Raw genomic sequence first — 14687 nt, 5'->3', positions numbered from 1 at the left:
AGAAGAGGAGTTTGCAATTTCAGATAGTTTTTGAACATAGTCTTATAGTTAAATGCCTAAGGTGTGAATTGAACCTGAGTCTGTCCTGACCCCACCCAAAAGCACTTTGTGACTTTGAACCATATTGCTAAATATATATGTATTCTTTTTAAATTAATGGTGTTGTTTATGATTATAGAATATATGATGTCTAGTTCTTTTACCTTTAAATTATAGGAGTCTTCAGTTTTCCTACTTGGAATGAATAATAACTGCTTTCTCCTTCAGTATAGTTGAGGCACTTGTCACTACATGTAGATAGAATCATCTTAAATATAAGCCATTCTTCATATGAGAATTCAATACATCTTATCAGGAATCCTGATTTAAACTTCAGACCATTCTGTTGCTTTTGAAAGAAGAAGCAGTCAGATTTCAGACTCCAATGTTATCACATTTGACCATAGCTTGGATAATTCAGATTGTACTAAAACTTAGTCTGTATCCAGGTAATGAAACGTACCTAAAGTTAAAATCTGAAATATAAAAATACGTAACTTAGTGACTGTTAACCTGTTTTTAAGATGATTGTGTTTTGAATGCACTTACACATCCCTTCCCCCATTATGATTTATAATTGCATTTGGATTCAATTTTGAGGAGCAACAACCATTTAGGAATTCAGTTAGTTAAAAGAATGTTATAGTGATGCAAAAAGTCTCTGAAATTCAATTCAGTAAGTTCAGTAAAAATTTATTAGGAATGAGTATAAGGCATGATGTTAGGGTGATAATCCCTACCCTCAAAGAGCTTACATTCTTTTGGAACCAACCAGATAATTGTCTTTGCATAACTTACTGGAAAAAAAAAAAGTATTGCTTGTTCATTTGACAGCAATGAACCCCCTGCTAAGTCAATTGAATTCCCGAAGGATTTTTTTTATTCTACTTAGGATGTGGAATAAAAACAGGTAAAGAGATAATTATACACACTAGTTTAAGAAGCACTGCCAAACTAGGGAGTATATACTTATTTGTCCGAGAGCAAAGCCTTGAAAAGAGCTCACATTTTTAAGAGGTGGAGATGATAAAGGGGTGAATTCCAAGTGTGAAAGCCAGTTCAAAAGCATGGGTGAGAGATTGGACTCCCTACAGTAAGTAGACTAGGCTCCTCCTCTTATGTAGTTTATTAAAACGGTTTTAATTTAGAACTTAACAAGTAAGAAAATGAGGATTTTTATATTCGTAGAAAAGAAAAAATATTTTCTGTGTAACTATTTCTATTATGTATTATATACAGCTTTTAAATGTATTATACATTCACCTTGCAGTTTTCTAGGCTTCCCATTTTGTGCTTTTTTCCTGGATTTTCTTTTGTTATCTGCAGTTTAAAAAAGAAAAATTCCCGGCTCGCTCTTCTCTCCCTCTTTCCTTGCCTTTTTGCCCCACCCCTACTCCCCTTCCCTTTCTGCTTCTACAGACCCTTTTTCTAGAGATAAGCAAAGAAACTAGAAAAAAAAATAGGCATAATCAAGCAAAACAAATTCCAGTCCTAGGGGACAATTGTGTTTCCTTTCTGTATTTCAAACCTTATTATAAATAATGTAGCAGTGAAGTGTAACATTTTATTATAAAATTTTGAACATTTTTGTGGTTGAATTTTCCTTACTTTTAATATCTAATTGATGTATTTGTGTACAGGCAAGGGGCTTTTTCTATCTTGAAACATTTGTAGATGGGTTTTTAGAATTACCTTTAAAATATACCAAAATATATAAAACTTGAATATAGCATAGATGTCAGTTATCTTCTACATAGCAGTAAGTAGCCCTTAGACTTCCAGGGAAATAGAGAGACTCAGTCTTTCAGAAGGATGGTGGAGAAAAAAAATGGACATTATACATTAATTTGGCAAATTTTATTTTATCAGGTTTAAGTTTTTTACCACTTTTAAATACAGTTTAGTTTCTTTACTGCTTTAATTTTTGATTCCCCTGAGGAACATTTTACCATTGACCTAGAATAAAAGGTTATTTTTTAACATGAACCAAAAGATTCTTAGGTGTCTGCAGAACGGTTTAGAAATATGTTAGTGCTGTCATTCTTTATTTAAATGCAGTGAATCATGTAAAGTCATGGAGGTGAGAATGTGCTTCATAGCTGTTTCTGGGTTCAGGGTTCAGCTATCATATGATTTGCCTAAGATTTTCCCTCTCTTCCATGCAACAGGTAGTATTAATTCTTATCATCCTGTACATAGTTCTTCATATATATTCCAATAACATCCCTCAATTTACAAAGCAGTCACCTCTCTGTGGAGTATTCATGTATCTTTTCATCATCTGTTCATAAAGGACCTACATCTGCCATCTCCTCATAGATAATTAGTTCCAATTTGGAGTATCTGGCTTTGATAGATACGTCGGGAAAACCTTTTAAAACAATATCATTCATATCACGAAAAGTGTAAACTTTTTAAAGTCAGGTGATATGTAGCTACTTTTGCATAACTGCTCCCCCACCCCACTTCGTTTTTTTGACATTTTTTACCAAGGGATGTATTACAGGGTAAGGAAAGGAGGAAAGAGATACTCAGAAACAGTAGCTGGCATCTCTATAATGGTTTAAGGTTTGTACTTTGCATGTGTTCATCTCCTTAGATTCTCACACCAACCTTTTGAGGTAGGTGCTAAATACACCCCCTCCATTTTACAGTTGAGGTAACTAAGGCAAGTTAAGTGACTTACCCAGGGTCACATGGCTAATATGTAAAGACTGGAACTCCCAAGTGCAGTGGTTTATTCATTGGGCTATTTAGCTGTTTTTAACAAACAAATAAATTAGGTAATATTTTTAAAAATATTTTATTGATATGTCTTGTTTTTATCACTTAAACTTGCCCCTTTATGTCTCCCCCATGAACCTTTCAGAGTGAATTCTCATATGACAAAGATTATTTTTTAAGGGAAAAAAAGATGAGGAAGAGAAAAAATTTTTAAATGTGATCAATACATTAAAAACATCTGATACGATCTGTGTCTCTTCTGATTTTTATATCAAGTGATGTTTAATGTTCAGGCCATGTTTCCATTTTGAATTGATCGTGGAATTTGGCATAAGATGTTGGTGTGAGCCAAACCTTGCTTTCCAATTTTCCTAGCAGTTTTTATTGAATGTTGAGTTGAGTCTGTTACATCTAATTGTGCCTTGATTACTAAGTCTGTTGCCATTGAGCTTTTCTTTATTAACCAATACCAAATGGGGTGGGAGAATGAAAGGAAAGGAATAAGCATTTTTATAAAGCACCTACTATGTGCTAGGGCTTTACAAACATCTCAGTTTATGGTTTTCATAGCTGCTGTCTATAACATACTATTCTTTCTTCATTTCTACCTTTTTCATTATTTCCCTTGATACTCTAGGTGTAAAATGAATTTTCGTATTATTTTACGATCCCTAGAATAACAACAACGTAAAGAAACACAATTTTGAAAGACTTAAGAACACTGGTCAAAGTAAATACCAACCTTATTTTCAAAGTACCAACGATGAAGCATGATAGCCCATTTTCAATAGGTGATGGATTTTAAGATGCAGAATGAGACATATGTTTTTGTTCTTGAGCAATGTAAAAACTTGTTTTGCTTCATTAGGCATATTTGTTAAAAGGATCTTACTTTTCTTTTCAGTAGTGGGTTAGAGGAAAGATGAAAGATGAAAGAGTTCCTCAAAGGAAAAAAAAATCACACAATTTCATGTACAACCCTCTCCTTCTAGCCTAAAATGTATATGGAAACTAAATTTCATTTAGTGTTACTAAGTTCTGTAGAAGTCATACCTAAGGAAACCCGTCTATTTGTTGTAGCAACTGTCTAGAAGTATCTGCCTTTTTATAGTTCAGATTTTGATTTGAACTAGATCAAGAGAGGGTGAGCATTGTTAAGTTGTGTAGCTTTGTACCAAGGGAGATCTTTATTATTCAGACAGAATCTACAATTATGTCAGACAGCAAAAGTCTATTTTCCTGGTTTTTAATAAAGATCTTCATCTTATACGTTAAACAAGCTAAGTAGTGGTTTATCTCAGAACCAGTCCTGTTAGATTAGTAATAACTGTTGAATGAAACAATGTTTTCACAAGAATGTTAGACTTCCAAAAGTCTCAAAATAGCATTGTTGGGCCAATACTTTCTTTTCAAAAACCTTTTAAGCTAAAATGCATACCTAGGAACTGAAGTAATAATAGCAGGAAATCTGTGGATTATAAAAATTGTTTCTCTCAATCCGCATTTTATCATAAAAATAAAATAAGCAATCAACAAATAGTAAGCAACGACTAAGGGCCACAACAGCGTCCTTTTGCTTTTTCCTCCACATAAGGCTAAGGTCTAAGATTTCAGACTTTTTGTCAAGAGTATTATGTTCAATTGGGGGTACGTAATTTTAAAAAGATTCTGATGTACTGAAGAGTGTCCAGAGGAAAGATCATCAGAACGGAAAAGTCCTTGAATCTATGTCATATAAGGATTAGTTAAAAGGAACTGGGAGTGTTTAGCTTGGAGAAAAGAGAACTGGGGGGTTGGGGGGGGTGGGGAAGATATGATATCTCTCTTTAAGTAAGTGAATGGCTTAAGGGTATGACCTGGTCCAGACCTTGATTTCATGCCCTAAAACTTTACCATACCACCTCAGCATAGCCTGTCTACCTACTGTGATAGTTGTCGCTTTTCAGTAGGAGTCTTTATTTTTTCCATAAGCCTTCTATTTGTATGGCACAATTACCTAAGGCCAACAGAAGAAAATTATACCCACAGTTAGGGACTGTGATACAGGTATGAATCAAGAACCAACAAATGAGGTGAAGAAGGAATAGTCTGACAAAGTTCAGGAGGAGAAGTAGGAGGTCTCATGAAAGCCCAGAAATGGAGAGAGGCTTAAAGACCCAGAGGGTTGTCAACAGTGCCAGCAGATAGGTTAATGAGAAAAGACAATTAGAAGTGACCATTTAAGGGGATCGTTGCTAACTGGAGAGAACAGTTTCAATGGATATATTTATAGTGGATGGAAGTCAGTTCAATTTTGTTATTTTCTCCCCCACCCCCTCCATTTTGTCTACATGTTTTGTATAAGCCGTGTATTAGCATAAGTGTATAGAGACTTCTGGAATATATTCATAAATATTTATTAACAAAATTCCATTTAATATAAAACAGATGAAGTATCATGTTCCTATCATTCTTACTAACTCTCTTGTTTCTGCTTACAGTATTACAACTTGATTACTGCACATTGTTGTAGTTCTTAGCCAGAAATTTTTTTTTGCAAATGTATGCTTTTTCTAAGCTGTAATAATGCATAATTTGCTCCCTGTTAATGGTGAAAGTAAGTGAATCCTATTTCATAAAAGATTAGTGGACACTTCAGTGGCACTCGATTAGATTTCATTCTTATAAAGTTATTGTGTTAGCTTCATATTTGCATAGGTTCCTTTTTTTCCCCATGAATCAACTCAGTAATACCCTGATTGGTATTCCATTATAAATTTTGATTTCAGTACTAATAATTCTTGTTTAAAAAATTAATAAAACTTTTTCTACTTTTTCCCCTTAGTACTTAACAAATCAGATTTTTCCATTGTCTGAGTAGATGGACATAAGATCCTGAGATACTAAATGTGAAATAACTTTTTGATGTTACTTAGGATTTATAGGAAGTAAACAATACCATGATGATGATCTGGAGGAATTAATAGAATTTTCAAAGGAACCCAATATATATCTGTGGAGTATAGGTAATATTAGGAGTATTCAGTATTAGGAATCCTCAATATTGTTGGACCGGATTCTCCTACATAAGGAAAAGCCATGTTGCCTAAGGATACAAACAAATCTTATAACTGACAAAAAACTTTATCCTTGAATATCTTTGGAATTATGACTAAGGTTTTAAGGTTTGTAAACATTATAAGAACAAAGTACCAGTACACTACAAGGCCATTGATGAGGTAGACTCGTTGAAAAACCCCATCTCCCATTATCTACTTCTCGGGGTTGTTATGAAGTACAGAAGAAATAATGCATATCATGTCTTTTGCAAACCATGTCAATATCAGGTCTTATTTTTATTTATGGGCATAAAGGAGGATATTTTGCTTTTTTGATGTATTTTAGATGTATGAATGTATAATCATTCTTGTGTATGTTTTTTTGTACCGGAAAAATCACATTTAAGCCTTATTTTACTGTTTTAAATCAGGTTACCATTCATAAATATTATGTTACATAAATTGCTAAAATGTTAGTATTTCTCAACAATCTTCTCAATCTCTTTGCTTTTAATATGTTAACATCATTTTGATATTTAAGGTAACATTTTGCTCTAAATGAGCAAATTAAATATGGTCATTTTGGTTAAAATTAATTTCTTTCCATCCTAAACAGACACAAATATCAACATTGTATTTAAAATTTTTATTCAGAAAAATTATTCATCAAGTTTTGTTATTTTTCTTGTATTCTCATGTAAATAGAGATGGTTCAAAGAGTCTTTGTTTTCCTTGATTTAATATCAAAACTATGAAGAAGAGGGTTAAGTGTGATGATTTGTATATGTATAGTAAAAAGTCACATCTTTAGAGGAATTTAATCTGATTTTGAAGATTTTTAGGAACTTTCTTCTTTGTTTTACAGCGTTCTCTTGTACCTTGCTGCAAATTTACGGATCTTTCACGCTGTGTACTGAATCAGGTAAGATAAAGGAAATGCTGTATATGTTGCAATATTCAATTTTGAATAAAGTCAAATATTTAATGCTTTTTTCATAAAATGCTACTTTTGAATAAAACAAAACTTGAAAATACTGACTGCTATTCTTAAAGGTTGAGTGTTAATCTTACCTTTCCCATATTTTTACAACTGCTCAATTTTAGGGTAGAAGATTGCTATGCAATTTTTACTGTTTATTTTTAAGGCTTGTGGAGAGTAAGCTGAAAGAGTAGATTTAAATACTAAATAGCATTTAATGTAATTTTAGAGCAGACTACATATTGTATGTTGGACTTATATTTGGGCATATGGTATGCCACTGATTAGTATATGATTTGCTACTTTGCTATTTGTTTTGAGAAATATTTGCAGGTAGATTTTCCCTTTGTAGAAACCACTAGATTGAGAAGAATCGTAAAAAAAAAATTTAAGTATCTAAACAAGGGAGGAAAAAGATAGCTTATTTCACTAGATCTTGAATCAGAATACTTGTATTTAAGTCCAGACTTTGTTATTTCCTAACTTTATGATCCTCATTAAGTTTTATCCTTTGTACATCTCAGTTTCCTCTTCTATGAAATGATGGAGTTGAACTGCATGGCGTTTTAAAGTTCTTTCCAGCTAGAACTTTATGACCCAGTGAGATAATTGTATTGGAAGAAGCTTTAGGGGATTTTTTTGTGGGGGGGCTTATGGCATAGGAGGAAGAGAAGACAAATCTTTGAGGAGGAAAATTAAAAAGAAAAACAGACTGAGCAAGATCCTAAAGCTACAAGGGAAAGAAATGATGGAGGGAAGGAAAGAAGGAAGAAAAGAAATGAACCTCAAATAATACTTAGTTTTTGTTGGTACTCTGGGTAGACTCTCAGAATATAAACTGAAACTGGGTTTATTGGCTAATAGAATAGTTTTGATATTAAGCCAAGGAAAGTAGACTTGAGGTCCAGGCAGCAAAGGAGCATACTCCTTTAGGAACAAAAACCATTTGTAGTGAGGAAGCCTGGTAGTGAGCTCTAATTCTGCTGCTAATGGGCATTGTGACTTTGTGCACATTAATTTCTTTAACCTTCAGTTTCCTCATCTGTCAAAATGAGGAGGGTTTCACTAGTTGTAAGATCCCTTTCTGTTATTCTAACAATTAGTTTGTCTTTGGATCAAGGAGCTTAAGTGGGGAGAAATGGCATTAAAGAAAACCGAGATTTAGGTCTTTAATAATATATCTTTAGAAACTACATCTTTAACTTATTTTTATTATGTTTGTACCCTAAGATTTTCTGGAAACTGTAATAAAGATAGTTGTTATACTTTTGACCATGTGTTCTAGAGAAGACATGAAAGACCCTGTCTTTGGAGAGGGAGAATTTCTCTTCTTAGAAAATAAGTAGATTGCCTATGCAGAGAAGAGATAGAAGGAATCTTGCTGGAGAGACCTTTTTTTCCCCCTTTTCCTTTTTCCAAGGGAGTTGGGGGAGAAGGTGGACTGCCTTTATAGTCTTTGTATACCTTTTTTTGTCATTCCTGAGTGGAATAGTGTTGTAGGAAAGGATGCCTCACAATTTCTTTATCCTTGTTGGTTTTTGTTCTGCTTCTTAATTTTGAGAAGAGAGTCTTTATTTAAATTGGAATGGAAAATTTTTTGACATATTTGTATATTCTGAAAATAATTCCATACTAACTACATTTGTAGTATATTTGTATATTAAGCATTGTTGTATTTAGTAGCCATTTAGAGTAGGAAACACTTTCTGAGCTGCCACCAGCATCATCAATCCATTTGTTTTTAGGGAATAAAACTAATTTAATAGTTGCCTAAGAAAAAATATTATTAAAAAGGTAAATCAACTAGAGAAAAACATAATGGAGTGCACTCCAAAGCCAAATGTTCACGACATCTGGATTATTTGCTATTTTCAGTTTTTTCCATTAGCTTGGATATTAGAAATTGAGCATATGGATCACATTCAATAGTAAACTCTGAACTAGAAGGAACATAGATATATTAAAAAGGAGCTCGTACATCTATTTTTAAGATTATTGACACTCAAGAATTGGGAAGGATATCTCAGGCTATCCAATCTAATCTGTGCTATAACAAATTTCCCTTTTAGGCTAAATCTCCCCAGTTTCCTTCAACTGGCCCAGCACCAATGTAATTTTCTTTTTATTAATATACTTCTTAAGATGTTACCTAGAATTGAGCACAATATTCCAGATGTAGAGAAAATACAAGAAGACTGTCATTACTTATTCCTGGAAACTATTCTCTCTTATTGTAGCCTAAGATTACATAAGTTTTCCTTCTTGATTGTTATATTGATTTTTTTACATGAACTAATATCTATCCATATCCTCCATTGTGTACTTAGGAAGATTTTTAACCTAAGAGTAAGAATTTAATATTTATATTTATTAAATTCCATTCTATTCAATTTAGCCCAGTAGGCTAGTCCATTAAGATCTTTTTCAATACTGACTCAAAATTCGTTAGCCTTTCCAGCTTACTATACTAGAAAATTTTATAAATGTGCCTTTATGCAAGTCATTAATAAAAGTGTTAAGTAGCATAAAGCCAAATACAGATCCCAGGTACCCTCAGTGGTCACTTCCTTCCAAGTTGTCATTAAGTTGTTAGTGGTTACTCTTGAGTCTGGCCATTGAATCAGTTCCAAATCTGCCTAATTGTACTACCACCTAGTCAAAGTTTCTCTCTTTTCTACAAGATTATTACTAGATAATCTTGCTAAAATTTGCATTAACTTATATTGATAGCATTCTTCCTTTCAATGGAGGAAATAAAATTGGGCTGCTATTCCTGAGGAAGTCATTGCTGGCTCTTTATAATCACTCTTCCTTTTCTCAATTTTTCGCTGACCATGTCTTTAACATATATTTTAATATGTTAAAAATACATAAATTAGCATAATTTATATTTAATATAACACATTAACCAGGAATTGAAGTCAAGTTCAAGATACAGAATAAATGTATCATATGTATATTTAATATTTATCTTTAAAACTAGTAGAAATTAGGGGATTAACCATTATAAATATCATTTCTTGTTATAATCCCAAAGGGAACATGTTATCTTTTGAAGAAAAATGTGAAAAGTGTAACAGTTTTTTCCTGTTGACTGGATCAAAATATGTGGTAAAAATAAGACAGACTAAACATGCATTTTTTTCACAATAGATTTTTACAGCAGTAGGCTGCTTTGTGTCTTCTTGAACCCTAGTGGAAGATGTTTCTGCTGCCTGTCATTGAATGAACAATATTTTCCACCTTATTTGATATCCATTTTTATACTGGTGGAAAGTAGTTTTCTTGCCTTAAGATAAGTACTGTAAATTGGGGCTTTTTACCAAAGGGGGTTGTGGGTAAAAAATAGTTAAGTTGTGCACTTTTACTTTGTGCCTTTATGAATCATGGTCTGAAGAGAGGCTAGGTCTTGGTTTCAATGGCTATTCCTTAAGCTTAAGAATCCTTTGCTTAATGGATCATAAGCTCTTTGAGGACAGAGACTTTTTCAGGTTGCTTTTTTAAAAAAAATCCTTAGCACAGTCTTGCCCATTGCAGATTCTTAATAATTCCTTTCTTGGATTGAATTGTATTTAGTTTTGTTAGTTGTATCCTAGAGTTCTAATGTCAGGGTTTCCATCAATCTTTTGATACCTGGGATTATAGCTTGACTGACCTACAAGTTTTTAATACAAATTTGTGTCATGGATAAATGATCTCTATGATCTGGAGGAAGCCATTTAACTTCCTTGAACCTTAGCTTACCAAGCTTCAGTGAATTCAGGAGTTGGGAGGGGAAGAGTTGAAATAGAAGGCCTCTGAAGAGCACTCCACTTCTCAGTTGATGATCCTATGTTTTACATGAAGTATGACATCTTTTTTAATGTTACAAGAAAGAAATATAAGCCCTCAGAATTAACTTATGTCATAGAATCTGGACTTTTCTGAATTTTTTTCTTTATATTTAAAGGGACTTTTTTGTTTTTCAATGTAAAGATAGTATGCTACAATTAATTTTTCTCCATCCTTTTCAATATTAGCAGTTTTACCTAATAGTTGTTATCTGTGACTTCCTGAATGAATTATTTTCTTACAAAAGACAAGTTGTATAAGATCCTTTATCATAGAATTTTATTTAGAATCTTTGCTGCTAAGAGTAAGGTCTACTTTATATTTCTTTAGGGCAAAAATTTTTTCCTGTTGTTTGAAGTTTTAGTATATTAAAGAGTGGAGGAAATTGGACTGTAGCCTTTTTTCTGGTTTATATTTTTTTCCAAAGCTGTGTGGCATATTTTACTTAAAAAAAAAATTAAGTCCACATTGTTGATTGTACCCTATTATTCTGATTTCAACATTTGGAGAGCTAATTGAAATTATCCCATATCTTTTAAAAGGGAATATATGTATATATGATATTTTTGTTGTGATGGGTAAAATGGTAGTTCTGTGGTTTCTAAGTGCAACACAGTTAAAAGTTTATTTATATTTTTGTTGTCATTTATTGTTAACAAATTGTATATCCATTATCTTTACTTTTTATTTAATCATAGGAGATTAGGGATTTTTATATTGAAAAAGATAGGAGCTTATGGGGAAAGAGGTTTCCCTAGTTTTTTAAATAAACTAGAGTGGGAATTCTGAGCCATTTTCTTATTTCATTTCAGTTTTCATTAATTCATGAGAAAATAGCCAAACATAGTACTCTAGAACTCTGGATGATACACATGAATAGAGTAATAAAAAAGCCAAGTAGAAGGCTTGAGTGGTGACATATAACTGGGTTTGGCAGACCCTCATAACTTTACTACTTAGATAAGCAGACTAGATTTGTTTAGCAGATCTTACTATACTTTTTAATCCGTTGCAGTGTCAACATTTCTTTTCCACTCTTAAATTGAGAAGCATTTTAAAAGCAAACCACCATGGATTATTTGGATGGATAGTCAAAAGCTCAACTGTGATTTAAAATCTTGATTTAACAACATATTCTTGAGTTGTTTTAGTCTTTGTATTTAAAATAGTTTAAAAGTTGATTCTTGGGGCAACTAGGTGGCCCAGTGAGTGGAGCACCAGCCCTGGAGTCAGAAGGACCTGAGTTCAAATGTGACCGCAGACACTTGACACATTTACTAGCTACCTTGGGCAAGTCACTTAACCCCAATTGCCTTGCCTTTCCCCCCTCAAAAAAAGTTGATTTTTAGTTATTTCACGTACTTTTTCAAAGCAAGACAAGAAAGGAACTTTCTTTTCGCTTCCCACTCTCAGATTTCAGTTTTGGCCACTTTGAATTGGCCCAAAATGTTTACGGACACACTGATGTTAAGATACTAACACATCCAAAACTGAGCTTGTCCTCTTCTGTTGAAAATGTTCTCCATCTTGAAGCTCTGTTTCATTGATAGCACCCAGTTATTCCTCATATTCAGTTATTTGCCATGTCTTGCTAATTTTATCTTAATAGATTTGCATTTGTTCCCTCCCTTCCAATCTCAATGCAGCCACTCTGCTTTTGATATTCATTATCTCTGGTCTGAATTTTTTTTTTTTAATAATCTCCAGTCTAGTCTTCCTTAAGCCTAGTCCCTTTTGCATTCTTCTGCTCAAAACTCTTCAGAAACTCCTCATCCTACACTGAAATAATGTAACAATTCTTGAACGTGGTATTCCTGGTCCTTTAACATTGTGCTTCAAATTCACCTTTCCAGGTCATCTAGCATTATTACTCTTCATCTATTCTGCATTCCAGCTAGACAAGACTACTTTTCCATCCTCTGTTCTTTCCCTGCCCTTTACTCATATTCAGCAAACATTTGAGTAACATAAAAAATTGACAAATATTTATTAGCTATGTTATGTATCAAACAGAGATAGCATAACAGAACGAAAAAAAGTCTTAGCACTGAGTCAAGAAGACCAGGGTTCATGCCTTGCCTGATACGTACTAGCTGTTTGAGCAAGGGCTAGCCCCTTAACTGTTTAGTGCTCCAGGAAAGCTCCTAAGTTGGGAAATTAGGCTGGATCTCAAGGAAAGTGATTGTGACAATGCCCAAGCCAGGTCACTGGTGTTCTGTAACTTGTCATTCAGTAACAGAAAGTGAACTTTCCTGGTCCCAGAGGATGGGCTATTGGGTATCATCTAGTGTGTCTTCTCATTACCTTTGTTTTTGAGTGTGAGTGCGTGTGTCGTGTGTGTGTGTGTGTGTGTGTGTGTGTGTGTGTGTGTGTATTAGGTTCTTTACTTAAATATATAAAAACTTAAATTTTTGTTTATAAGGTAGTTTGGACAGATACTGTTTGGAAATATTTTTCCTAGTTAGTACGCATCTCTTCACCTTTGGGAATTGAGACTTTTTAAAGTGAGGAAAAATGATGACTTCATGTTCTTTTGAAATGAGATTGACTTCCAAGTGTAAGTAATAGATAGATGGTGTGGCATATTGAATAATAAAGTGAATGAGTTTGCTAGTGTAATCTCTTTGGGTTTTAGTTTTCTTGTCTGTAAAATGTGAAGATTCTTAGAAGAGGAATTAGATTTGCTCTGCTTTGCCCCAAACAGTAGTACTAGGAAAAATAGGTGGATTTTACAAAGAAGAACTGTACAAAAGCAGAACAGGCTACTTAAGGAAGCAGTAAGTCTCTTCCTTGTAGGTCATTAAACAAAGGCTATAATCTATGCATACCCTTTTCATTCTGGCACTCTATGATCCCAATGCAGGAGAGTAAAAAGTTATAAATATAAATTGCTGATCCCTACTGGTAGAAAATTTTTCCACCCTGGAAATTCTTCACACCAATTAAATCACAAGTCAAGACCAACAAAGCCAAAACTCAAAAGCATGGCCACAGAAAAATAGTACTGTGAACAAAAAAGTAAAAATACCCCTGCTCTCAAGGAGCTTCCCTTCTATTAGTGAGATATGATATATACTTGAATATTTTACAGTTCTATAATTCTTGTAGAAATGGATATTTCTCGTGGCAACTCAGTAGGTGGTACTCTGAAGTTGTCAGTCAATTAATGATTCACTTACCAATTTGAACCTTAGGTAGACTTGGTCCTTGGATCTCTGACATGCAGTTCATCACTAAGCTCAAAACTTTTCCTGCTTATGAAGACTTGTAGCTTTCCTGCCAGAGTCTGTACTGTGCTGGCATGACCTTCAGGAACCCAGTGTTGTTCTTAACGTCGACACTGTCATGAGGCATTAGAGTAGTACTTAGTGGTCATACTGTCTCCTGTGCCACAAGTAGATTTTATCTCTCACTACCTCCTTCCCCTTGGTCTTTGCCTGTTAAAAGTCTTCCCATTTTTCAAGTATAAGCTTTGATGCCATGTCTTTCATGAACCTTCTCCTCCAAACAGGCCCTCATAGGTTTTTTTAAAAATTTTTTTATTCAAATGTTCTGAACTTCCCTATTGGATTTATTACCATCTTGCTTGTATTATTCAGATAGTAATGTTTGCTATGTAGCAGACACAGTTGTAGTTCTGGGAGATAGGAAGAAAGGCAAATACCGTCCCTGTCTTCTAGGAGAGCTCACATTCTAATGAGAGAGATAGAATGCAAATAAATCAGTTTGTAAATATTACATTGTAATTATAGCTATCTTTCATACTGCATTTTCAGGTTTTCAAAACGCTTTATAGATGCTTTCTCATTTGATATAAAGTAGTTGGAAATTAAGCTTAGAGAGCAAGACTGTAGGCATTTGTGGAACCAGAAAACATCTCCTGAAAAAGATATCTTAAGCATTTTTGCACAAGTCTTTTTCCCATTACTAGACTGAAAACTCTGGAGTGTCCAGGTCTGTGTCACATTGATCTCTATTTCCATGGTACACATTTCTACAATGGGGACATTCAAAACACTTTAGATGCGCTTATCAAATTGAATAATCTTCTATTAATTGTGACCTGTTATGTTTTC

The 14687-nt window shown here is 33.6% G+C and overlaps 1 protein-coding gene across 7 annotated transcripts in view; it reads left to right on the top strand.

Annotated features, from left to right (window-relative positions):
- The window catches only part of NCOA2 (nuclear receptor coactivator 2), a 328725-nt gene that overhangs the window by 121976 nt on the left and 192062 nt on the right, over positions 1 to 14687 (top strand). For all 7 annotated transcript variants that reach the window (XM_036740652.1, XM_036740623.1, XM_036740614.1 and 4 more), the window contains one exon: positions 6667 to 6723. The gene's annotated coding sequence lies outside the window, so the exon portion shown is untranslated. The remainder of the gene's footprint in view (positions 1 to 6666; positions 6724 to 14687) is intronic.

Source organism: Trichosurus vulpecula, chromosome 1, assembly GCF_011100635.1.
Source record: "Trichosurus vulpecula isolate mTriVul1 chromosome 1, mTriVul1.pri, whole genome shotgun sequence".
Classification (NCBI taxonomy): Eukaryota; Metazoa; Chordata; class Mammalia; order Diprotodontia; family Phalangeridae; genus Trichosurus; species Trichosurus vulpecula.
Note: the sequence above shows the minus strand (reverse complement) of the source record. Positions and strands in the feature narration are given on the sequence as shown.